Raw genomic sequence first — 27,474 nt, 5'->3', positions numbered from 1 at the left:
CACACAACTTTCTTCCTACTCCTTTACCTGTCCCACAGATTCAAAATTATAGTTTTAAGAGCCAGAAAACATAAAAATACCAGGGGCCTCATTTGTAAAACAATGTGTGGGATCCATTAGATCCATAAAAGTGTACATACAGACAAAATCCAGAAATGGCGTGCACCAAAAAATATTCAACAGTTTCTGCAATCAGGCTTCTACTTCACCATGTGTTTACCCTCTCCAAAAAGTAAGCATGAGTCAAAGTTTCTCCCATCAAGTCTGTCTTTATAGATCACAGCTTTTGCATGGGATGCTGTGTACGCAATGTTTATAAGTGAGACATCAGATTTCTTATTGGAGTTTGACTGAGTACAGTGTGCCACTTATTCTCTTATTTTTCTCTAATGCATGTGGTGGAAACTTCTGCTTGTAGCTTTGTAAACTATATTTAAAGAGCAAGAGAACAGAAACATAGCAGAATTTTCAGTGGAGTTTTGCATGTATTGAAAAAATTCCATGACATCTAAAGCTGATAAAAGGTCAATCAAAGGGTTACTTTGGTGTTTTTTTAACCTGGATCCTATTTTCCAATGTTTTGTGTCTTAGTGACTAATGGAAACAACAACTTTAAAACTGGTACAGCACTGAGTGAGACCGCTGCAGCCAGCTGCCACAAAAAAGGCTCCAATGTAACCACTCAGGGCAATTTTGGACCGTCAATATTTGTCCACTAAAAGTGCTCGTTTTTGGTACTGATTGGCTCAGAATATTATTCAAACTGTCCTAAAACACTCTGGAAAGGATCTCTTGCAGATAAAGACCTTTTTTGGTCACCCAGAAACAGCCCCGAAATAGCTATTGTCAAACCCACCAGATTGTACCTACATAAACAGTGATGTCAGCATGTATAGAGCCAACATATTTTCACGTCTATCCTGTGGTCTAATTTAGGGTTTATTTAAACTAAACTAGAGCGGGTGATTGTTGGAACAGTAAAAAAGGCAAACCAAAACAGCTTTTGTGAGTTTTATTTTTGTCAACTTTGAATGAAGTTTGTTTAACACTGATAAAATTACAGTTTATTTAAATGCGGTCTGGTGGATTTGAGAAAATCTTTTGGGGCTGTTTCTGATTAAACAAAAAGATTCTTACTCTTTAACACAAAGGTCTATATAAATACCCAGGGCTGTAACTACCACTGTTGACACTGGAGTCATGTCATAAAAATAAAATGTCATTCTTTTTCTATGGATCATGTCCTCTGTATTGTGGGCGTATTTGGGGGTTTTAACAAACTTAAGGGGATTTATTATCTACATTTAAAAATTAGTTTAATATTTCTCCATCAGATTCTTATCCTTTTGAAATGAACCTTAAGTTCTGTGTAATTTGGTACTTGTTATATTGAAGAAAGAAAAAAAACCCGACAGGTAAAGATCTGAAAATTGTTTTAGCTTACTTAGTTGTGTTGAGTTTATAAGTAGTTGCCAATTTCCAGAGGAAATGCATGATTTCTTTTTCTAATTTTTGTATTTGAATTACATTTTTTTATACTTGTTCAGACCTAAAAAAAATCAATAAAATAAAGCAGTTCAAAATGAAAAATCTATTTTGTCATGAGGATTTTAAAACTCATCTTGACTGTTCTGTTATCGCCACAGCAGCATAAGGATCTATTAGGTTATCACAACTGACAATTCATCAACTGATTGTTAACTCTGATACACAGGTCCAGTATCTTGAGGCGACCAATCAGAGGCTGGAGCGTCAGATCCAAGAGAAGCTGAACAGGAAGTGTCCCAGAAAGCTGAAACAGCTGAATGGATACCTGAGGACAGCGTCCCTGTTGCATGATCAGGTGAGCTTACCAACATTTTAAAAAAAAATAGAGAGACCACTAATAATCCTGTCTAAATGACTTTCTTTGATTAACCTCAATGAAAACCTAAAGAACAAAAGCAAAAAAAAATAAAATAAAATATATAAAAAATAAAATATGATTGAATAAGTACAATAAATACATTATAAAATAACATTAAACCAGACTGAATAGAATAGAAAGAATAAAAATGAAACAATATTCAATAAAACAAACAAATAAAATAACAAAAAAAAAACAAACACAAAATATATAAACAAATAAAAAAATAAAGAAATAAAATAAAATAAAATAAAACACTGTTACAAATATGGAGAAAAATGTTTTAGTGTATGGTTCTACTTCTGAACAACTGAGAATTTAAATTCTCTGATCAAACATCAACTAAAGGAGGAGGAGAGGGAAAAAAGGTTTCCTCATGTTTATTCTCTGACAACAGGAGATCTGCAGTCAGACTCAAACCACACTGTGGATATTATGATGATCAACAATAACCAACAGCCTGAAAAAAGAAAAGATGACAAAAAGTAAAATACTTTTGTCCTTGGGCCACAAAAAGGCAAAAAAAGAGACCAAATGAAGACCATATAAATGCCAAATACAGACCAGATAAGGGGCAATCGATTACAGGCCACATAAAAACAGATAAAGGACAAATTAAGACCAGATAAATGCCAATGAGGCTAAATAAAGACCAGCTAAATATCAGATAAAGCCCAGATAAAGCCCAAATAAGGACCAAATAAAAACCAGATAAATGCCAACCAGGGCCAGATAAAGGCTGTGTGTAGGCCAAATAGAGGCCAGAGGCAGCTCTGCAGGTAAACAGATGATGTCAAACTGAGGTGCACCTCAGACCGGTTCTGACTCGTCTGGAAGTTGAACGTCTGCTTGAAGGTCAGACAGGTTGAGACAAGTCTGACTCTAAAATGTCACCAATTTAAATGTCAGACATCAAACCTGAACTTCAGCATGTCCCGGAAACACAACAGATCATTTTAATAATACACACTTACTTCTGAACTTTCAAAAGAGTTGTGGTTATTCTGAAAGTCTGTTTCTGCAGATGGTTTCTTCCACAAGCCTGAGACTGACTTGACATTTAATTTGTTCTAATAACTTCATGATCACAATAATAACTCACATTCAACTACTTGTATTCAGCCATCTTGACCCATTTTCACCACTGTCATATCACGTGTATGAACATCAACACAGTAAAGGGTTTTCCTTTTTTTAACCACCACAGCACATACTCACCACATGCTCTTTTACAGTTCTGTCCAGCACAGATCTTTTCAAATCAATCACCATTTACATGACTGTTTACTGTGTTTCTACTGTGACTATATGTTTTCTGCTACCAGAGGACAAAGTCAAGTCATAACTGAATCTCATGTCATGGCTATCAAATCCAAGGTGAAGTTCAACAAGTCTAAAGATCTTTATCAAGAACAATAAGTCCCAATTCACGACCAACAGGTCTGAAGTCAGGTCCCAGCCCAAGACCAAGAAGTCCTAATGTCAAGACCAACAAGACCCAAGTTAAGACCAACACGTCCCAAGACAAGAGTAATAAGTTCTAGGTCAAGTCCCAAGACAAGACCTACACATCCTGGGTCAAGACCCATGTCATGACAAACAACTCCCACATCAAATCTAACAAGACCCAAGTCATGACCAAGGCAAAAGTCAAAAAGTTGAGTCAAAACCAACAAGTCAAGAAATTAAGTTCCAAGACAATACCAACATGCCCCAAGACAAGTCCATCAAGTCCCAAGTCCAGGACCTACACTAACAAGTCCCAAATCAAATCCCAACTCAAGACCAACAGGCCCTGAGTTAGGTCCCAAGTCCTGTTTCACACCTGTCAAAACCAGCAAGACCTTGACCAAGACCAACAAGTTCCAAGTCAAGAACAAGTCCAAAACAAGTCATTGGGTGCCCTTCACCAAATTGAATGCGATTTGAATTTTCAAGTTTGTGTCAGTAACAATAAAAATTCGATTAGCTGCAAACATTTTCCATAACTTACAGAGCATATCGGTTCATTCTAATTAAAAAGGCCAAAGTCCAAGTGAGGGCACAAGTCACTGGGGTCTAAGTCAAAGTCAACCTCTGATTCATAACTCAAATCTGACTTGAGTCCAAGTCAATTTAAGCCTCTGACTACTACAACTACTACTACTACTGCTAAAGTAGCATTATAACTTTTAACAAGTTGTACCAAAAGTGGTGTGACTAATTAAGCTTTGTTAAAAAAAAACAACAGGTCAAACCTCATTCAGGTAATCTCTCTCTCTCTCTCTCTCTCTCTCTCTCTCTCTCTCTCTCTCTCTCTCTCTCTCTCTCTCTCACTTACAGATCAGTGAATGTCTCTCGTCCCAGGCTCAGGTGAAGCTGCAGCTCCTCAGTGCAGAGCTCACTATCTTCGACTTCAAGGCCAGGTAGATCTACTCACCTTCCACATACATACATGGCACATATAGACATATCTCGCCAACCCCCTGCTGTGTAAACAGGTGTGAGAAGGAGCGTGAGCATCGTGGTTGTGTGGAGACGGACGTTAGTGACCTCAGGCTACTGGAGGAGGTGCTGAAGGTCCACACGCTGCCAGAGCTCCGGACTCTGCTGGAAGATCAAACACAACAACTGATGGAGCTGCGGATACAACACCAACAGGTAAATCAATAAAAATTGCCTGGATTATTCAAATAAACGTCTACGTCATGTTCCCTATCTACCTGTCCAGGACATGCAGGGTCTCCTAGCCCAGGCTTCAGGGGGTGTCACCGTGGAGATGCAAGCTGCTGGGTCATCAGACCTTCTTCAGCAGCTGGACGACCTGAGACAGATGAGTGTGACACTGCTCGGCAAGAACCAGAACGAGTGCTTGTTCAACACACAGGTACACAAACATCTACATCATGCCCTTATTTTAAAATAATGCTCTATGACCACAGTTCTCGTTTTAGTAGATTTTTAATGTCAGCTGTGTTGTGTTCAGGTGTCCATGTTGAGTTCTCCGGAGGTGACCTTTAACCCTCCAGCTGGTTCCGAGGTTGTCCAGGCTGAGCTGGAGGACCTGAGGAGAACAGCAGCAAGTCTGGAAGAAGAGCTGACACATCTGCAGGCTATGGTAAGATAGACTTAGAGTAAAAACAGGGAGAATTTACCATTTGGTAAACCTCTCTCTACAGTGATTTTCCATTCATAGCTTAGCAACAGTAAATAAGTGAGTATGGAGCTGTAGTAGAGAGAGAGAGATACTCTGTCAGTCAATACAAAACCTAAACCACAAGAGCAATTGGTGAGGAACTGCTCTTGGGTCAGTTCACCATAACCACTGTTACTTCCAGGGCCAAGACATAGCAATATCAAAGTGACCAGAGCTAAGCTCAGTGATAAATGCATTGTGTTTGCTTTAAAATAAAAGCATCCTCACATTTGTTTCACAAATGTTTCAATGTGAAGCACCAGCAGTAGGAAATGTTTGCTCCGGCAGTAAGATAATCCAGCTCTGATATTGCTCAAGGAGAGTAAAACAGCAAACACTTAAGCTGATAATAATCAGATCAAATTACAATCAGTAACACTGAATTACATGCTGTAGCATTTATTTGTAAAAGTAACCTGAATCCAGTGACACAATGGCGGACTTCTCTGTTCCTTTCGTTGCTGGGGATGGCCAAGTGATAAAGGAGTTGGATTAGGACTCTAGTGGTGTTTCCCCACATATGGTTCAAACCCTGCTCACAGCACCTTTGATGTAGCATCTTAAATTATGAGGACAAAGTCCAAAATGTTAGGGAGATGAACTCCGGACAGTTCCATAATGGAAGTAATGGGACACGGTGATTATGATTTATTCATTCAAATGTCATATCTTCTAGGATAAAGCATACCTTTATGGGCTGTTAAATTCTCCCACTTAAGATAAATAAACTATTTAAAAATCATTCTTGCATTTACAGAAAAATGCATTGTCACAAAGTTACACAATGGATACATTTAGGTTAAGTACTTAAAGTAAACTTAATTGATAATAGCCTACTTTTACTTAAGTAAGGTTTTGCATTCAGGTTTTTTACCTATAATGAAACATTTTCAAGTGTGGTACTATGGCAAGCCCTTTTAACATTTAATCAACAAGGTTCACTAATAGCGATTTAGTTTTTAACAAGTGGAAACTAAAATCTAAAAATGTCAAAATGACATTTTTTGTTGAAATGTTAATTTAAGAGATCTGTAAAAAGTTTGGCATGTTACAAATATGTTTTCATATGTAGAAATTACATTTTGACTAGTCAAATCTGATTTAGAGATATATTTTATTTGATTATAGATATCAGTTATTCCTTTTCACTAGTAAAAACAAATATTGACAGTTGATTTTTCACGTTAAAAAAGGAAATGTGCCTAGTGGAAATGTAATTTTTCAATTCAGATATCAAAAACTTCATTTCTGATATGTTTGCCATATCAATAAACCATTTGGATATGTGGATTTCTGATGATTAAAGTATGACAAAGTCATTGATTGACATTTAAATTACTCATTTCAGATATGTAGCCAAAATTAAAATACTAATTCTGGATATACATTACTGAATATATCTACAATGACATTTTTGACCTGTGGAAATTCTTTTTTTTTTTTTTTAATATCTAAGGAAATGCATCTCAAATGTAATTGTTACTAGTATGAATATAATTTCATTAGTTACAATTGCATTTCAGATATCAAATGCAATTCCAGATATCTGAAAGTACATTATTACTATTTAGAATTCTAAGCTGACATATCAATAATTTAATTTTGTATAGTTGCAGGTCTAAATAACTATATCTACAATTTATTTCTCCCTCTCTTAGAGCCTCGGCTCTCCCTCACTGCGCAGCAGCCCTCCCCATCCCTACCTCTCGGCCCCGCACTTACTCCCGAGCCTCGGCTCTCCCTCACCGCGCAGCAGCCCGCCCCATCCCTCCCTCGTGGCCCCGCACATATACCCCCGAGGCTCGGCTCTCCCTCTCCGCGCAGCAGCCCTCCCTATCCCTCCCTCGCGGCCCCGCACATATACCCCCGAGCCTTGGCTCTCCCTCACCGCGCAGCAGCCCGTCCCACACATACCCCTGAGGCTCGGCTCTCCCTCTCCGCGGAGAGCCCTCGGCTCCGCTCCCACGGCCGACCCTCGCGCCCTCTGGCCGGGCCCAGCCCCACCTCACCCTTTCCCCTCCCTCCGGGGCTCCAGGGAACCGAGTTCTGTCTTCTTTTTTTGGGTTGTTTAGCCGTGTAGGCAGTTGTAGCCAATGCTGGAATAGCTATTTTACCTGGTGCACTGTTCGCCATTGCCGCTTGCTCTCCCCTTCTGCCGGCGGCATGGGAACGTGCATATGCAGTAGAACAGCCAATAGGAACGCAGTGGTCTGAACTGACCTTTGATTGGTTGATGCACATTGGCACGATACTAATTCTTTAGAGGCTGAACACAGAGCCGTGGTGAGGTGCAGAAACCTACTGTTTGTCTCAGACCACTTGATTTACATTATGCTTAGAAGACATTATAAAATTTGTACTCAATTATACCAAAACAATGTCGCCTACTGGAGCTTTAAGTAAAAGAATATCAGTACTTGTACCACCACTGCTGATCAACTTACATAGATTTTATTAACTCCAAACTCTTTATGTGGAAGTCTCTATTAACCAACTGAAAGTTCCAGGTATGTGAGCTGTGATGGCTGAGTGGTTAAGGCATTGGACTTGAAATCCAATGGGGTTTCCCCACGCTGGTTCAAACCCTGCTCACAGCGAGTCTTTGCTTGAGAAACTAAATTACACATTGGGTTAGACAAGTATCTTTGTTACCCCTTGCGCTATTTTGGCCAAGAGATAATAGCATAGGTTAGGGTGGCTATACACTGCGACTATGCCTTCGCACAATGCATCCTGGTACATTTGGGCATTGCCAGCACAACTATATGAGCAGAAGAACTCCGCTTTCTCGGTCGATATGCAAACACTGAGGAATTTATTGCTTCAATTAACTACATTTACCATCAACACTGATTGGACATCTGCATTAAAGGGATAGTGCACCCAAAAAAGAAAATTCAGCCATTATCTACTCACCCATATGCCGAGGGAGACTCAGGTGACGTTTTAGAGTCCTCACATCACTTCCGGAGATCCAAGGGGAGAGGGGGTAGCAGCACAACTCCACCTAATGGAGGCTTACGGCACCCCAGATTCAAACGTCCAAAAACACATAATTGAAACCACAGAATATCTCCATACTGCTCGTCCATAGTGATCCAAGTGTCCTGAAGCCCCGACATAAAAAGTTGTTTGGAAAAATGTCATTTGAACTCTGTTTTTAGCCTCATTGTAGCCTGTAGCTCTAGCTGCTTCTGTGTACACCTCGCTCATGTGTGCGGGCTTGCGCGCGAGACCAGCGAAAGTACGTGAACACACATGAACGCGGTGCCCATGTCTCACGGTCTCGCGCAAGCATACACACGTGAGCGCGGTGCACAGAGAGGCAGTTAGAGCTACAGGCTACAATGAGGCTAAAAACAGAGTTAAAATTTTTTCCAAACATTTTTCCAAACAACTTTTTATGTTGGGGCTTCAGGACACTTGGAGCAGTATGGAGATATTTTGTGGTTCCAATTATGTGTTTTTGGACGTTTGAATCTGGGGTGCTGTAAGCCTCCATTAGGTGGAGTTGTGTTGCTACCCCCTCTCCCCTTGGATCTCCGCAAGGGATGTGAGGACTCTAAAACGTCACCTGAGCCTCCCTCGGCATATGGGTGAGTCGATAATGGCTGAATTTTCATTTTTGGGTGCACTATCCCTTTAAAGGTGGTGAGATTTCCCTTGAAGGACCACAATCTACACAACCCTAACATGAAGCATTGTATGCGTTTGTCTGTGTAGAACATGGGATTGGAGGCCTCTGGTCTGGAGCAAACAGAGTCCGTCGTCCAGCAGCTGCAGGCCCTGCAGCAGAGAGCAGATGATCTGTGCAGAGATCTGGACTCAGTGCTGCAGGGCACAGCTCAGCAGGCTGCAGACTATCAGACCCTGCTAGATGTCAAAAACAGACTGGAGACTGAGATAGAGGACTACAGGAGGCTGCTGGATGGACTGAGCCAACAGGGGTATAAGATAACAATAATGGAAATTTCATTTAATTTGCTAAGCATGTTGCAAAACACCCATGTTTTTATTTTTTGTATTTTACATTTTGTAAGATAATTATCCCTCAGGTTAAACCAGCAAACTGACAACATTAATATTATATAGAGATTGGTATGAATAATATATTTAATGTCTGTGTGCTCACACTTTTTTTTTTTTTTTTTTGTTACATGGGTTTAAAGTTCTTTTAAAGAAATTCAACAGCATATATAATTCTAAATTCTCATAAATGATTCGGTACTTACTACACAATGCATGGTCTTTCTCTGGTGTCCAATACTTGGCACCAAATTTCATTGGAAAATTCCCAAGACATTACTTGAAACAGGACTCATAAAGTGAACTGTTAACAAGGTTTCCCTTTGTTGGTGTTGCTTTATTATCTAACTTTGTGCCTTTCAGCTCTGTTCTTCTCCTTCTTGCACTTATATGTCCTTTTGTTCACAGGCTCTCAAGTCTTCACTCAAACTCTGCAGCTAACTTCACACCTTTCTATGCTACAACCAGCCCCTCTGCCCACAGGAGAAACATCTCAGCGAACAAAACAGTCCCTGTTCACGGGGGAAATCTCCGGATGATGGGGGTTCAGACTGTCTCTAGAGGCTACATCCACACTGTCAGACAAACACCTGTAGTTAACCCACTCTCAAATCATTCAAAGAACTCACCAGTAACATCAATTAATACTTCAAATCTAACTGGCTCATTCCACAAGTCTGAAAAGCAGACAACAGAAGAGACTCGGAGAGAATCAATGACCATTAAAGAGACGGTCAACAGGCAGAGCAACCCTGTGGAGGCTAAAGTCCACTCTAAAGACTGTGATCTGAAGAACTCACCAATTGTTAGTACTAAGGTTAGCCAAAGCTTAGACAAGGGAGCTGTTCTTCAGGCTTCTAAATCACAGATAAATGCTGCACAAGTAATCAACACGTTGGTTCCTGACACAAAATCTGCCAAGAGTGCCGCTCTTCAGGCCAAACCTGAAAGTTATACTTCCAAACAAGTTACTGCAGAAGCTGGTTTGCAGGCTAATAAAACAGACACCCACATTCAAACAGAGATCACCAAAGCCATTCTTTATGCACAACCACAAGTAGAGCAAGGACCACACATTACAAGACATTTGACCACAACTGATCTCAATAAGGAAACTGCTGCCGAGATAAAGACAGAGACACAAACTATGATCACAGCTCAAAAGGACTGCACTGGGGGCTCCAATCAGGCTAAGAACCAGGATCCTGCACAAACTGTGTCTTTGAGTTTGGAGGTTTCAGCTGAAGTTGTAAAGAATGCAGAGGAAGCTGCTATTACAGCATCAAGTAAAACAGCAACCGAAGTTCAAACAGCCACAACTGATCCCACCAAAGAAACTGCTGAAGTAAAGAAAGAGACCAAAACCATGATCTCAGCTCAAATGGTTTGCACTGAGGGCTCCAGCCAGGCAAACAACCAGAATCCTGCACAGGTTGAGTCTTTGAGTTCGGATCCACTAGTAGAGGCTGTCATGGATGCAGAGGAAGTTACTACTACAGCATCTGTTGTCTCTGGATCTCAAGGTATTAGGCCAGAGGAGGCTCAGGACAAAGTCTCTGGTGAGGGAGCTGTTGTCAAGGCTTCTAAACCAGACAGTAATACTGCACAAGGTATCACCACAATGGTTCCTGACACAAAACCTGCCATGAATGCGAGCTCTTTTAGTCAGGAAATAACAGAGACCACAGAAGCTGGTTTGCAGGCTAATAAAACAGCCACAAATGTTCAAACAGAGATAGCCAAAACCATTCCAGAAGTGAAGCAAGGACGAGATTTTGTAACACATACAGCCACAACTGATCCCACCAAAGAAACTACTTCAGAAGTGAAAAAAGTGACAGAAACTGTGATCTCAGCTCAAATAGACTGCACTGGGGGCTCCAACCAGGCTAAGAATCAGGATCCTGCACAGGTTGCTTCTTTGAGTTTGGACCCTCCAGCAGAGCCTGTCGGGGATGCAGTGGAAGTTGAAGTCAAAGCATCCACTGTCTCTGGATCTCACATTTTTAGGTCTGAGGAGGCTCAGGATAAGGTCTCTGATGAGGGAGCTGTTGTCAAGGCCTCTAAACCAGAGGTTAATACTACACAAGGTATCACTTCAGTGGTTCCTGACACACAGCCTGCCATGAATGCTGTTCAGGAAATAATAGAAGGTACATCTGAACAAACTACTACCAAAGCTGGATTGCAGGCTAATAAAACCGTGACCAATGATCAAACAGAGATTACTAAAACCATTTTTTGTGCAGAACCAGAAGTGCAGCAAGGACCAGATTGTGTTACACATACAGCTGCAACTGACCCCACCAAGGAAACTGCTGCAGAAGTAAAGACAATGACAGAATCCGTGATCTCAGCTCACTCGGACTGCACTGAGGGCTCCATCCAGGCTAAGAGCCAGGATCCTGCACAGGTTGTGTCTTTGAGTTTGGAGACTCCAGCAGAAGTTGTCAGGGATGCAGAGGAAGTTGCCATTACAGCACCTGTTGTCTCTGGTTCTCAAAGTATTAGGTCAGAGGAGGCTCAGAACAAGGTATCTGGTGAGGGAGCTGTTGTCAAGGCTTCTATACCAGAGATTAATAGTGTACAAGGAATCACCACAGTAGTTCCTTACACACAGCCTGCTGGGAGTGCTGCTGTTCAAGAAAAAACAGAAACATTTACATCTGAACAAACTACCGTAGAAGCTGGATGGCAGGATAACAAAACAGGAACAAACATTCAGACAGAGATCACCAAAACAATTCTTTGTACAGAACCAGAGGTGAATCAAGAACCACATTTTGTAACACATACAGCCACAATGGATCTTGCCAAAGAAACTGCTGCAGAAGTGAAGAAAGAGACAGAAATTGTAATTTCAGCTAAAATGAATTGCACTGAGGGCTCCATACAGGCTAAGGACCAGGATCCTGCACAAGTTGTGTCTTTGAGTTTGGAGACTCCAGCAGGGGCTGTCAGGGATGCAGAGGGAGTTGCTGTTACAGCATCCATTGTCTCTGGATCTCACATTCATAGGTCTGAGGAAGCTCAGGATAAGGTCTCTGGTGAGTTGACCCTGATCAATGACAAGGACGCAGGAAGTGAAGAAAATAAGGGAGTAGAGGAAGTAGAATTTACATTGTTCAAAGCATCCAATAGCGAACACAACAAAGTCATGAAGGATGCAGGTACAGGGTCTGGAATACCCACTGCCTCATTTGGGAGCCCAGACAGCAAAGAGAACCTTGAAAGTAAAACTACAAGTACAGAGATTTTGAAGAAAGTGGAAGTAGAAATAAACAAAGAGAAGGCTATCAATGGTTTCCATGATACCAACGAGGTAAAGGTGGACCGTCCTGAGTCAGACAATGACATGGTTTATATAGCAGGTCAAGAAGTATTGCAGAGTACCACAAAGTTAAAAAAGTCTGTAAGTCTTACAGATTCTGGTGTGGCTTTGAGTTCCTCCGACCAAGAAGAGGTCCTGAGTCCAAGTGAAGCTGATGTATATATGAGCCCAACGCCAAAGCCATTTCTATGCTTGAGTTCAGAAACATGCCTGAGCCCAGTTGAGACAGAGGTGTTAATGCGCATGACAGATCAAGTATTTTGCCCAGTTGATCTGGAAGAACATGTTAGAAGTCCTGATTATCTCCTGAGTCCAAATGACCCAGAAATGTTTCTCAGCCAAAATGACTCAGACAAATGTTTGAGTCCAGTTGATGCTAAAGGGTGTCTGAGTCCAAATGGTGAAGAAGAAGATGAGGATGTATGTCTGAGTCTAACTGAGGCAAATACACACGTGAGACCAGTTGAGAAATACATTCTCTCGACGAAAGAGGAAGGCCAGTCTCTGTCATTTAGCAGTGATCAAGGTTTGCCAGGAGAGGACAGAAACAGAGAAGTCAGCATTTCAGTGGAAGATGGAAACAGTTTGTGTTTTGGATCATTTGATGGTAACAAAGGAAGTAGAGGTACTGTGAATGAACCAACCAGTCAAGGGATCAAGCCTCAGCTGAGCAGCAGTCATGGAAGCTTGAAGTTTGGGAGTCCAGGTGGCCGTAGTATCATAGCAGACAAAGAGGAACAGCTTGGTTTTAGAGGCCTGTATCGGAAAGGTGTAAGTCAAGCAAGAACTCCCAATGACGGGTACAAAGTTACAGGAGGCATTGCAGATAACAAGGATGTCCAGAATTCAAGTGGCAGTCCAGGAGGCAGGTATGGCTCAGAAGCCATGAAAGAGATTTCCAGTACAGATAGTGTAGTCAGGGGACAGAAAAACAATGACTGGCTAAATACCAACAAGCCAGCTAAAGGTGAAAGACTGTTTGTTAGGTCATCTAGCTTTGGAGGTGTCCCTGCCAATGTAGGAACAACCTTTAGTGGTGTGGCTACCAAATTAGGAGGTAGTGGTATGGCTAATGATGTGGCAGCTTGTTTTGGTGTCATGTCTGCTAATTCATCAGGTACAGCTGGTGGTAATACAGTTGAGGCAGGGGACAGATTCAGGCGTGGCAGTGGAGATTGGTTGGTTTATGGTGGCAGTCTAGGACGTACAAGCACAAACTTACCCAGAACAGGAAGTGAAGAAAGTCCATCAGGAGCAACTCTACCTGCAACAAGTCACCCAGAAACAGGGAGGTTCGGCAGAGGAAGTGGGGAGTGGGTGGTTTATAGTGGCAGTTTTGGACGTAAAAGCAGCCTGGATAGTAGCCCTGGCTTACCCAGTGAAGGAAAAGTGGAAGGCCCATCAGTGGCTACAAACCTTGCAACAAGCCCACAAGAAACAGGGAGATTCAGCTGTAGAGGGAGTGAAGGGTGGATGGTTTATGGAGGCAATCTTGGACGTAAGAACAGCTTGCCCAGAACAGGGAGAGAGGAAAGCCCGTCAGTGTTCTGTGCAACAAGCCCACCAGACACAAGGAAGTTTGGTAGTGGAGGAAGTGGAGAATGGGTGGTTAACAGCGGCAGTCTTAAACGTAACATTAACATGGATGGAAGTGATATTTTACCCAACACAGAAAGCAGAGAAAGCCAGTCAACAGCCATGCACCTGCCAACAAGCCCCCCAGGAACAGGAAGATTCAGCAGCAGAAGTGGAGAGTGGAGAGTCTATGGTGGGAGTACTGGATATGTGAGCAATGTGGCTGGCAGCAATAGCTTATCCAATGTCGACAGCAAAGAAAGCCCATCAGTAGCTATGCAACTGGCAACAAGCCCACCAGGAGCATTAAGACCACGGAGGTTTGGCAGTGGAGACAGTGGTGAGTGGAGAGTTTATGGTGGGAGTACTGGACGTCTGAGTAGTGCCAGTAATGCAGGCAAGGTTGGTGTCAGCACCAATTATGGCCAAGTCATCAGTCCACCAAGTAGCTATACAAGTAGTGGACCAAGACTTAGTAGTACTGGTAGTGGTGGCAGGCTCAGCTCAGGTGGTGTTGTTCGGCGCAGTAGCAGTGTAGGTAGTGGTGGTAGGTTAAGTAGCTCTAGTAGTGGCAACAAGCTTAGCAGCTCATCTGGGAGCAACAGGATTAGCAGCTCTGGGAGATTCACCAGCACAGGCAGTGGTGAACGGAAGCCCGTATACAGCTCAGCTAGCGGACGTAGGAGCACTTCGGGAAGTACTGGGCGATCAGGCAGAGGGGGAACGACCAGCAACAATAGAGCCCCGAGCCCTGGAGGGAGAATGAGTTTGGGTAGTGGCGGGTGGCTGAACAGTTCAACAGCTGGTGCGAATCGCATTAGTAGCCCTGGGAGCGGGTCTCGACTTAGTAGTGCAGATAGCAGTGACAGAATTAGCAGCCAAGCTGGTGGAAGGATCAGCAGCTCCTCTGGGTCAGGGAGGACCAACAGCACGGGGGGAAGGGTCATCAGCAGCAGTGACCGGCCAGTCAGGAGCACTGGTAGCGGAGCCGGAGGCAACAAGGAGAGAATCAGCGTTTGCAAGATGGCGGCACTGTCAATCTCTGCAGCGGGGAGAGAAAGAAGTCAGGACCGACAAAGACAAGCTCAGCGGTCCCAGCAACAACAGGTTACAGGTGAGCACAAAGGGATATATCACAAAGGGATATTAGTGGGTTAGCATGGTATGTTGAGCTTAAAGACAGGGTTTTACATTTCACACAGGTGGCTCTCTTTTAACCTTTCTAGATCGCCATGGCAGCTTATGCTGCTGGGCTAACCTGGTCAGAACCAAAGGGCCTTTACGTTACCATTTTGACCCACATCTAGGTAGGTAGGTAGGTAGGTAGGTAGGTAGGTAACATTCTCCCTCATCCTCCTCCTAATGTAATGCCTGGGGAGGTGCATATGGAGCCACCAGTCCACTGCAACTCCACTAAACTCGAAACCTGCTCACTTTGAGCTGTCCAATCAATTGCAAAGCATTTGATTTATATCCCTCTTGTACCTGTAAATTGTAATGCGTCACAGTACAGAAGCTAAAGACACTAAAACTTCTGTTTTACTGGGAATTTAAAAACTAGAATTACCACCTAGCGGTTGTATGCCTCCGCCAACCAGTCAACTTGTGGTTAATATCCATACCTGACCAGCAAACACTGCTCCAAATATGAATGTTACACAGAATCAAGATGGGCAGTGTCAAATAATGGGCCAGGAAAGTTTTTTTTAATGATTTTTTTCAGAACATTATGATGTCACAGTGAAACTGACCATTGACCTTTTGGATATGAAATGTCATGACTTCATCATTATATTGTATTAGACATTTGTCTGAAGTTTTGTTATAATTAGCGTATGAATTCTTGAGTTACGGCCAAAAATGTCTTTCACAGTGACCAGGACCTTTGACCACCAAAATTTAATCAGTTCATCTTTCAGTCCAAGTAGATGTTTGTGCCAGATTTGAGGGAATTGAGCCCACAGAGACTGTCCCCAACAAGAAATGAAAGTATTGACTGTTTAATGCGTTTATGATGATATGCGTTTTATGATGATCTGACAGTGACCTCTGGTGGCTGTGTAAAATATGAAAGTACTAATATACAGTATTGGGAAAAAGAGTTGCTTAAAAATATTAGAATGTATACATATATATATATATATATATATATATATATATATATGTATATGTTGTTGTACTGCAGTATATAAAAATAAAAAACAATCCTTCTTTTGCAGCTGTGTCTCCTCTTGTCCAGCGATGGCTGACAACAGGTGTCGGGGTCACGAGTGCAGAATCTGATGGCCTTGATGACATTATACGTCTCTAACGGGATAACTGGGAAGAAACGGAATGACATAATGCTTTAAGGCTGCCATATTTACATTTCTCTGAACACACCTGCACACATTCTCAAATACAAAAAGAAAATTAGTTTAATGCCAAACTGTCTTAAAAAGGTCTTCTTTTGAATGAAGAGAGAAACAATACCAGTGGTGTAAAAGGTACTCTGATAATTTACATTAGTAAAAGTATCAATACAACAATGCAAAAACACTTCAATACAAGTGCAAGTCTTACATTCAAAATCCGTCATGAGTAAAAGTACAGAAATTATCAGTACAAATTACTTAAAGTATCAAAATAAAAGCACTTCTCTGATACCCTCTTTCCACCAAATTAGCTCTTGTTCTTAAACTGGTTCCGTTCATGATACCAGGAACTTTGGTGCTATCCACTGAACCAGCCCGCATTTCCATCAGTTTTGAGTTGAGCCATTGTAATCATGGATGTGTCATCAATGGATGGTGTTGCACAGGACATAATGAAAGTAAACAATAGCAGCAAATTTGTGGATTACGCTAATTACCGGCAAACTTTTGTTCTGTTGGGATAGATATATTTTCCCCAAAAAACAAGCATAAACTGACTATCAATGAGACCACTGCACAATCTTTGACAATTTCTCACTTGACTTCTTCATTGTTACCTTCTCCATCCTCTCTTTCCAAATTGTTGAATATGACACGCTCACTGATGTCATCATGGTTCGCACTTCAAGTCAAGGAAAACCCATTATTTTTTGGTTCTAGCAGAGAACCAACTTTTCAGGTTCTGAACCAATATATGTTTGATGGAAATGCCCTTAATGGTTCAAATTTAGGTGTGGGGAACCAGAATGGAACCGGCTCCACATTGGTAGAAAAAGGCTATGTGATATATCTGGTGGTATGGTATGACAACACAAAGTTGTTTTCTGTTTTTGTATTTTTCTCCAATCTTTGTTCTTTGGTGAAATATTGATGAAAGTTTGTTGTTAATATGCTGTTAGACAAATGTAGTGCAGTAAAAATTACAAAGTAAAGTAGAAAATTGCATAAAATGGAAATAGCCTACTCAAGTAAAGTACAAGTACCTCAAGTACATGAGTAAATGTAATTAGTTACTTTCCACCGATGAGAAATACAATTTAAAATTACCACATTTTGAGTTTGTTATGTTTAGTTTTAATTTTGAAGAAATGTGGAATCTGCTCTGTTTATTTAGATGATATAGATTTTATATAGATGAAAATCTGTGGTACAAACATTCAGGTGAAACATCACAAACACTGTAGCTTTATTGTTTTTTTTAATACACTTTAGGACACTCAGTGTTTCAATTTCATCTTCTCAAAATTTATAAATCGTCTGAGCTGTTCAGTTGATGTGCACATTTTAAATTGTGCGGTGTCCCGTTTAGATTTTACTGGTTTTACATATGGTTTACAATAGTTTTGGTTTCTCTGTAGTGGACTGCATCACTGAGTGTATGGTACGTGTATAGTTTGAGTTATAACACACGTCAGTTCTTTAAACTTTAAAAACCTGAAGCTTCACTTCACATTTTATACATCATCTGGTTTCTCATCATTTTGTTCATCCCCACTTTTGTACGTTTTAATCTGAAAATAAAGATGATAAATAACCTGTGTCCCTTTTGTCTGGTGTAATATTTTAGAGCAATAAACTTTATGTGTTTAAAAGAGCGAAAAAACGGAGGGAAAAAAATGAAAATAGTGTGAAATACTGTCACAATTATCCACAGACTAAAGTGACTCCTCCACAATGTTAGTTTTGTTATTACTAATACACTACAGTTACAATTATTATAAGCAAAAGCAGCAAATCTTGAAGCTGAACCATGAAATGTTTTTTTTTTTTTTTGTTTAAACTTTGTTTATTTGAACACATCACATCATGTTACATAAAACTCTTGCATGGATAAATGTGTGATCATTTTTTGAACCAAACACACATATAGAACAGGCAAAAATGAAGCAAAAGAGAAAAAATAAAATTAAATAACAAATAAATAACAATAATAATAATAATAATAATAATAATAATAATAATAATAATAAAATCTTAACAAAACTTAACCCACCCACCCCAGTCTCCCAACCCAAGTTGGTCCACCCTTGTATATCAATGTATCACACCAAACAGCTTTGACCCATATATTGACAGTGTTGGAATGGTACAACTGGATAAGAAAATACTGATGTTTTGTTTTTCCTAAGTAGTAGGGGATATAGCTACATTATCAAAATATGAGAGAAGAGGCTGCCATGTACTGTAGAATTTCCCAGTTGACCCTCTAAGTGAAAATTTGACCTTTTCTAGCTTAAGGAATGACATTAAATCAGTCTGCCAAGATTGATCTCCTGGGGGTTTTGGCGATTTCCAATGTAGAAGGATAAATCTGCGGGCAATCAGGGAGGCAAATGCTAAGACATTTAATTTCTGTTTATTGAGTTCAGAGTGGTTTAGGGGAACTCCAAATATAGCACTAAGTGGACAGGGAGTTATATCTGTATCTAAAACTTCAGACATGATCTTGAAAAAGTTCTTCCAGAATCCTGTTAACTTTGAGCATGACCAGAAGGTATGCGCTAGATCAGATGGGACAGAGGCACATCTATTACAGGTCTCACTGGTGCCGAGAAAAATCTTCGCTAGTTTGGCTTTGCTGAAGTGCATTCTGTGTATTACTTTGAATTGTATTACCATGAAATGTTTTTACATGAATAATTACTTTAACCATCAAAACAGTGTCCAGTTTTCTGTCATCAGCTAACTGAGTAATGGACATTCATAAACTACTGGAAAGTTTAATACATGACAAAACACATTTTATAAACTTTATATGTGTTATGTGTAAAATACTTTTATTTGTGAAGTAACGAAAGCTCTCACATAAATAGAGTGGAGTAAAGAGAACAATATTTCCCTCTGAGATGTAGTGGAGTAGAAGTATGCTAAGAAAAAAATGCCACATTTATTCTGATTGGGTGTGGACATACTGTGAGTAAGTATGTAACAGTAAAACTTTGAAATCATTGGATCACATTGTGACACTGCCGCAAAGGTGAGGGGAGAGTCATGCACAGGATTGCTTGAGGGTTTTAAAAAAGATTGACCTTCTAATACAGTCTTAAGGTGTCTTTCAGTATCTCCCTCTCACCCCTGCTTTAATCTGATCCCTCCTGTGAGTTAACTATGTTCAGGTGTGTTGCACTCAGGTGAAGGGGTGTGGCAGGTAGGTGATAAAGGAGCAGGGAATTGTTTGGGGAGGGTTCTTTTGATTTTGTTTGGGAAAAAGGAAGAGGAACAGAGGTGGAGTGGAGACAGCCTGCCTTGGAAGAAGAAAAGTTTTCTATGGACTCATGTTTTTGGTGTTTCCTCTACTGCATTTGGGTGGTGTTTGTCTATACACATCTTGAATAACTGTAGTAGAAGCTGTAAACTTTACTCACTGATTTCTTATAGATTATGTACAGAATTATAGTACCTACAGTAAGTACAATGTTTTGAATGAGAAGACAGCCCTGCAGCCCTCAGACAGCGAATGTTAAAAAGGTGAAGAAGATGGAGCTGCAGCCACTGACCAACCCAGTGGAGAGCCTGTCTGCTTGCTTCAAACTGCTCTCCTTAGATGAACAAATACTTGATCTTAAGTCAGTCATGTTGTCTGTTTCAAATCAATACACCCTGCCAGAAACTATTCTATGAAACTTCTGTGAGGAGTCAGTATATGTCGCAGACTGTAACTTTCATTAGTATATCATTGTTTACATTTACAGGATGAAGAAAATTTAGGATGAAGATGAAGAAAATTTAGGGCCTGAAAACCATTCAAGCTTTGGCACAGCACCACTCAGAGATCCTGAAGACCAAACTCGATGAAGTGTGTTTGGTCCTAATTGAGCAGGTATCATATACACTTTCCTCTTGGTATCTGTATTTCCCTGTTTTTGTTTCATGCATTCTTATGTACTAAAATCTGTTTGAGTGTGTACACTGCAGTCACTGATGTTGATTCTTATGATACGGGTGAAAAACCTGTACTCTGCAGTGGCCTGTGCAGCTATGAACACTGTGGCTGAGCTGTATGATCACCTCCAGAGGGCCATGGACCCGGAGGTGGAGGGAACAGGACAGGCCTTGCTTCTGAAACTAGCATCAACTGTGAAAAACGTTATTCAGCAGCAGCGGGCCAACCTTACACTGGATGCCATGGTGGCAAACCGCAGCCATGGTCACATTCTGAGTGCTCTGCTCAACACAGGGCTGAGGTAAGAGGAGAAGGATTGCTTAATTGTTGAGATCAAAGGGCAGGTAGTGGAGCAGGTGGAGGGTTTCCGATACCTGGGCATTGATGTAGACAGGGCATTGTCCTTCTCTGACCACAGCAGCTATATTTACAAAAAGGCTCAACAGCGCCTCTTTCTGCTAAGAAAGCTGAGTAATTTTAATGTAAGCAAAAATGTTTTAACTACAACGTCTCATCCTGTTACACCTTTCTTTCTGTTAAAGATAAATCCGAACTGTCAAAAGTCATCAAACATGCAATTAAAATAACAGGCATCACTCAGATCTCATTGACAGATCTCCACACACGCAGTCAAACGGAAAGACAACACCATCATACACAACCCCTCACACCCACTCCAGTTAATTTCAACTCCTCCGATCTGGCTGCCTTTACAAGGTACCATCAGCAAGGACAAAGATAGTAAAGAAATCATTCATTCCAACTGCAATTAACATTATCAATAAATCGTAAGGGTTTGACTCACCTATAGCAAGTGTTCTTAGTTTTCTGTGTGTTGCTTTATACTACACTGTTATGTCTTTTATGTCTTCTTATGTATTTTTTAACGTGTCTTATTTATTCTGTGAGCCATGTCAAAGATGAATAAAGTTTTTCTGATTCTAAATTTTATCCCCAGAAACCTAAAAATATGAAATAGGATAGTGAAACAGTCACTTTATTCATTTGTCCCATATGTCTTTGTCCCTCCTCAGCCACTGTTGTGCTGCAGTTAGAGCTAGCATGGCACAACACCTGCACCAACTGGCTGACTGCCCCGGAGCAGCATGCGTCTTCGCAGCAGGAAGGACGTTTACTGAATGTTTCCTTCTTGCTGGCTCTAGGATGTGCGTAGATGGCGCACCAGACGTGAGGTGGGTTATCAGCTTCTATAGATTTGATGTAACATTTTGTAACAGTTTTGTGATTTGTGGCTCATTTTGTGATTGTCACGGTCTTCATTTTTTCATTTCACAGGCATCGCAGACAAATAGTCCTCCTGGAACTGGCCCACCAGAAGGACTTCCTGAACCTATGCACAAAGATCGTTCCAGAAAAAGAGACAAGATGTTTAGAGAAGATCTTAAAGGCCAAATAAAAATGCATAATATCTGCAATATTAATATTGGTCGTTATTTGTATTTTCACTGTTGTTTCATTGTCATTTATCCACAAATTTACTGTTTACTGTTTTAGAAAAATGCTTTTTGACCTCAAATGACCATGCAGTTCATAGAATACTTGATAAATCTCACACACACACACATGCACACATTTTCACTAAAGTCACAAATGTGTGGAGAACCCTTTTCATTGAGACGTAGATTCATTTAAGTAGTATAACTTATAAGAAAATTTACTTTTTTGACAATGTGTCGGGTTCACACTTGTGTAAAACAGTACTTGTATCTGATGAATTGTAGAGAAGGGTTTGACCAGCAGGTGGCAGCAGTGGCTTAATTATATTAAACAAAAGTCTCGGCAGGAGCTTTTTCTTTAGACTGCATGTCCCAGGTGTGAACATGTCATCCTCTGCTTACCTGTCTGAGGTCATTCGCTGATTGCTGTTGATTCTGTTCACCTGTGTTGAGTGTGGAACATGCCTATGGTCCATTCAGTGTTTCTTCTGATGAAGTGTTTAAGAGCAAAATGCCACAGATTCATTGTTATTTGAAACATTTAACATATTCTAAGAAATTAATTTGCCCTCATACCATTATGACAAATATATAAGAAAAATAATTACATTTAGTTTAAAGTACTGAGATTAAGAAAAAAGTGCAGTTGAGTTATGTTAAAAAATATAGATTCAGGACTTAAACAATAACAATGGCTTTGATGACATTGTGACGTAATGTGGAATCACGGGACTCGTCTTCATTGTCAAACAATCACCAATGAAAATCTATCTGTGACTCAGGCAAAACTATGTTCACAGATGAGAAAATGTATGAAAATATTCACATTATATCATTTTATTCTGATGAAATAACACTGACTTGCTAACTTACCATAAGTATTGGATGAATCAACAACACATACAGCTATACATGCAGCTTCTGGGAGTGTGATCACTGACTGGCACCGCTTGGACTCCCCACAGGATCAACAAACTTTCTGTTGCTGCTGATACACAGGTTAGACCCAGTGCTGCTGCTGACCACCAGCCCGCTGTGATGCCCTGGCACTGGGGTTGCTGGCAGAGGGACTGTGGGGTGTGACAGCTTATCTCATTTAGCTTGTCTGATAGCTCATCTAATTTGTGCTCTGATAAACAAAGAGAGAGGGAGGGGCAAGGTAGGAGGCAATGTACTGTGTGCAGCTCTACAATGAAATAAGATCTTATAAATAGTAAAAAAAAAAAAAAAAAAAAAGATAATCAATAGGCCTATGTGGTGGTCTGTTGGCATTAGATTACTGTATGCATAGCTTGGTGGCTGGCATGAGCCACTTTTCACAGTAGCACATTAATAAGCTGGATCAATATTGAAATATCATATCACTAAGTCAGGTCTGTACTGGATTACTATGTTGCAAAATGGTGTGCAATAAATGAAGAAATGTGTGTGCTTTAGTACTGTTATTGAGTAAAATTCAGTTACATTGGCATTGTTTGGAATCGCATACTAACGTACTGCCCAATACTTTACGTTAAGGCTGTGCAATTAATTGTCCGATGATCGCGATTACGATTTTGAGGTCAAACGATTTTGAAATTAATGAACTCGAGGGTAAATGATTGTTGGTCACGGACGCCTGGAGATGTTATTTTGTCTTTTATGGAAGCCGTGCATGCACAATATTGCCCCCTCCCCTCCTCTCCTATATTCACTCCATGAGCCAGTCAAGTAGGTGAACTACGAATAATGTGAGGGGCAGGTGATCGTGGATGATTTCAAAAACAGCGCACGGGAAATGGCAGAGGGAGAGCGAGAGAGGTTGGTCTGTGTGTGTCTGTGTGTGCGCACGTGTCTGTGTGTATGTGTGTGCGCATCGGGACTGAACTCCGCTGTGCGCAATACAGAGAGCAGAGGAGAATTGTAAATGCGCGGCCACGTAGAGACAGAAATGACATGCCGTCGTGTAAACAATATAAGTTATCATGTGCGCCGCATAATGGTTTGCATAATCCTGATTTCAATTTTGACCAAAATAATTGTGATTTTTTCCATAATCGAGCAGCCCTACTTGACGTCCATGTAACAATACAATATTGTCAAGCAAAATATCATGATACTGTGCTGTATAATTTTTTTTACCACATATATTCCCCCAAGATATTCATGGACTGGATCCCAAGGCGCAGCCGGGGGCAGGAAGGGGTCTGGTTTGGGGACCTGAGAATTTCATCTCTGCTCTTTGCAGATGATGTAGTTCTGTTGACTTCATCACACCTTGACCTACGGCATGCACTGGGGCAGTTTGCAGCGGTCAGGATGAGAGTCAGCACCTCTAAGTCTGAGGCAATGGTTCAGATTGCCCCCTCAGGGCTTGGAGAGGGTCAGTGCCCCAAACAAAGGAGTTCAGGTGTCTTGGGGTCTTCTTCATGAGTGAGGGTAAAATGGAGCGTGAGACAGACAGGTGATTTGGCGCAGCGTCAGTGACGGCGGCATTGTGTTGTTCCGACCGTCACCTATGGTTATAAACTTTAGGTAGTGGCCAAAAGAATGAGATTGCAGATACAAGCTGCCAAAATGAGCTTCCTCTGTAGGGTGGCTTTGCTCAGATGATAAATGAAAATGAGGATGAGGAGCACAGACATGTGGAGGGGGAATTTTATTTATTTTTCAGTCTCTTTTCTTTTCCTAACTTTAGTTTGCTTAATATATCTACTCCTGTGACTCTTCTCCTTCGCCTGCTCCTCTTGTTCAACACATTTCCCCCTTTTTACTGCTTCATCAACACACACACACACACACACACACACACACACACACACACACACACACACACACACACACACAAATTTTACACCTGTCCTGTCTCCCACATAGTGTTGTCCTTGTCATGTCTTTCACTTGTTTTGTGCCTCAGTCACATTAAGAATCAAAAACAAACCAACTACAGGACTTCTGTTCTGAAACAGACCCAGGCACTCAGGCTTCGTTATATGCTGAATATGTAACTACGCACACAAAGGTCAAAGGTCACTTTAAAGGCGGAAAGAATAGTATTAGTAAAGTGACATTAGTTATTAGTGTCAGTTTCCCTCTGACCACTGGGTGGCAGTAGAATCACAGAGCTCTGCTGACCGATACACCTGCAGAGACCACAGACAGGTGACAAGGACAGACAGATGCATGTAGGAGTCCAGCTGCACTTTTTAACAGGTAGATATACATTATTTAGAGATGTCACAAAGAGCCTCACGGTTAGAAAAGTTGCAGGACAGTCAAGTCAAACTCAAACTAAGAGCCTAATCACATAAAAACAGAGGAAGAGAGACTTTGTACTTCTAATCAACCAGTTAGATTTGACATAAAAAAGCAATAGTATGCAAAGTATCTTAAGTTGGCTCCCAACTGAGGAACTACATCATTAAAATGCTATTAGATGTATTCGTTATTGCTAAAAACAGAATAATATATTATTCTTCATTAATATATCACTGTGAAAGAAGCCCTCTTGCGTAATGAGCACTTACTTTCAATACTTAAAGACTTTGTCACAGATTTTATTTTAGCCAATGACTAAATGCAAGAACTGGTTCTTTACAAAGGTGTACTCTGAGATAAATTTATTATGTTGCTTTGGTGCATCTTTTATTGATAAGCCTTTCAAGGCCTTGGTTTACAGGTTTAACTGTAAAAATGACCTGTCTTGAGGGCTCAAGTTCTGCATTTGCCGTTGCCATCTTGGTTTTTTGGAGTAAGAAGTGACCATATTTGGGTGAGAGGCTGGTGCTGAGGAGTGAGGGGTGGATTGGACAAAGAAGTTGAGGACAGTATCAGCAGACAGCCTGTCACTCAAAGCGGCCACGCCCTTGATTATGTGTGACTTTAAGCCTTAATAAAATGTAAACCCTTGTGTTATAAGGACTCCTGACTTTGACTTTGACTTATAACAAACTTCACCCCCCGTACAGTTGACATGAAAGGGGAAATTAACTATCAAGCCCCAAACTATTTTTTGCACCAGGTAGTAAACATGTTTATTTTTGTTGTAAAGTTGGGTTTTTAAACATGGGGGTTTATGGGGATTGACTGGCCTCTGGAGCCAGCCTCAAGTGGCCATTCAAGGAACTGCAGTTTTTGATGCTCCGTGCTGGCTTAATTTTTGGAGGTTGCCACTTGGTTTACAGTTATTTTAAAACAGCTAAGGGGTGTCGGTAGGCACAATGTGGAGTGCCAAAACCCCCATAGGGTGGTATATTTTTTCATCCCAGCACTTCACAAAAGAAGCGCTTACAGCACTTTTTTTTAAATGACGTGCTGCGCATGGGTTTTGTTTCTATGACAATAGCATTTTGACACTAACGTGAGCCAGATAGCTAACATAACACTACATTAACAGAGGGTTGGCTACACAGTTAACAACAAGCTCACAGAGCAAATGGTGATAAAAGCACAACTCTCACTGGCAACAGCCAGTGTCCGCCAGCCGATCTGCTCATAAAAAATTAGCTTTTCTATCTATGTTTTAATGGTAGACTGTGTTTGAACCACGAACCCTCTTGCTGTGAGGCAACAATGCTAACCACTGCATCACTGTGTCGTATATATTTTTCCCCATTTATTTAAACATTGTACTATTTTATGTCCTTGGTTCTCATGTTTTACTTGTGTGATTTTCTTTTTATACATAGTCAGTGAGCAGCAATGGAGGAAACCTGAGATCTCAGATTTACATTGCCAACAACTGCTTCATTGTAACTGTGCATATGGCAATAACATAAAAATGAAAACTAATAGAGTAATAGGTCCTGTCTGTATGAGCTTTAAAGAAAAATATCAGTATGAATATGAATAACATCATAACATCATCTGCAGTATCAGTAGTAGTGTTTGTAACAGTAGACTGTTGAATGGCTTTGTATCTTTAAAGGGATAAAATGATTGTTTAATCTCTTCGTTTAACAGCTGGAATTTAGATGACAATGTTCACCCCTCCTCGAATCTCTCATGTCTGTTAAACATGCCACAACAGACCGACCAATCACTGATCAGCGCATTACAACCCTCCTCTGCAGCAGCTTCTCCTTCTTTAGATAACAGGAACAAGGTGTGTCTCTGGGTGAATCTGCATTTTAACAGCTCTTCCTCTGTACTACAAACACAACCAGTGCGAAAGGAGGAAACATATATAAGTTTAAAGTTTTGGGGGGTGCTGCAGCAACAGCAACTTTACCTTCTGCATCCAAAGAAACATCTCAACATAAATAATTTTCCACTCAAGAACAGTTTAAATGACTTTGGTGATCATGCCATCACCAGGTCATCATTTTAATGTGTCCAATTCTTTGTTTTATGACATTAACAGCCTCAGCTGTACTTTGTGCTTGTAAACCTGTCAACTCTGCAGGCTTGTTTGACAGATCTAATAAAGTCATTTGAAGGATTTTTAAAAATGCAGCAGCTCAGCAGGGATCACGATGACAGACGGGCGTGTTTTGACTGACTGGAGTTTGGCAGCTGAGCAGAGAGATAATGAAACTGGTCCGTCTGGTCAGAAATCTGCTGATACTGCTGCTGCAGAGCTCATGCATCTCACTTTATTACTTTTAACACACATTAGTCCCAGCTTTTCAATTCAAATAAATTCAGTTACTCAAAGACCAACAACTTTTATGTGAGGTCAGTGAGAAAAAAAACTTGCAAAAATTGAATTGAGTTTTTTGGAAAGATG

General features: G+C 40.8%; 1 non-coding gene across 1 annotated transcript; it reads left to right on the top strand.

Annotated features, from left to right (window-relative positions):
* Positions 1-7,596: 7,596 nt before the first annotated feature.
* trnas-uga (transfer RNA serine (anticodon UGA)) lies at positions 7,597-7,678 on the top strand. Its single transcript has one exon. It is a non-coding gene; the product is annotated as a tRNA-Ser (tRNA).
* Positions 7,679-27,474: the final 19,796 nt, after the last annotated feature.

Source organism: Epinephelus moara, chromosome 18 (assembly GCF_006386435.1).
Source record: "Epinephelus moara isolate mb chromosome 18, YSFRI_EMoa_1.0, whole genome shotgun sequence".
NCBI classification, from domain to species: Eukaryota; Metazoa; Chordata; class Actinopteri; order Perciformes; family Serranidae; genus Epinephelus; species Epinephelus moara.
The sequence above is the reverse complement of the archived record's forward strand: the minus strand, read 5'-3'. Positions and strand labels throughout refer to the sequence as shown.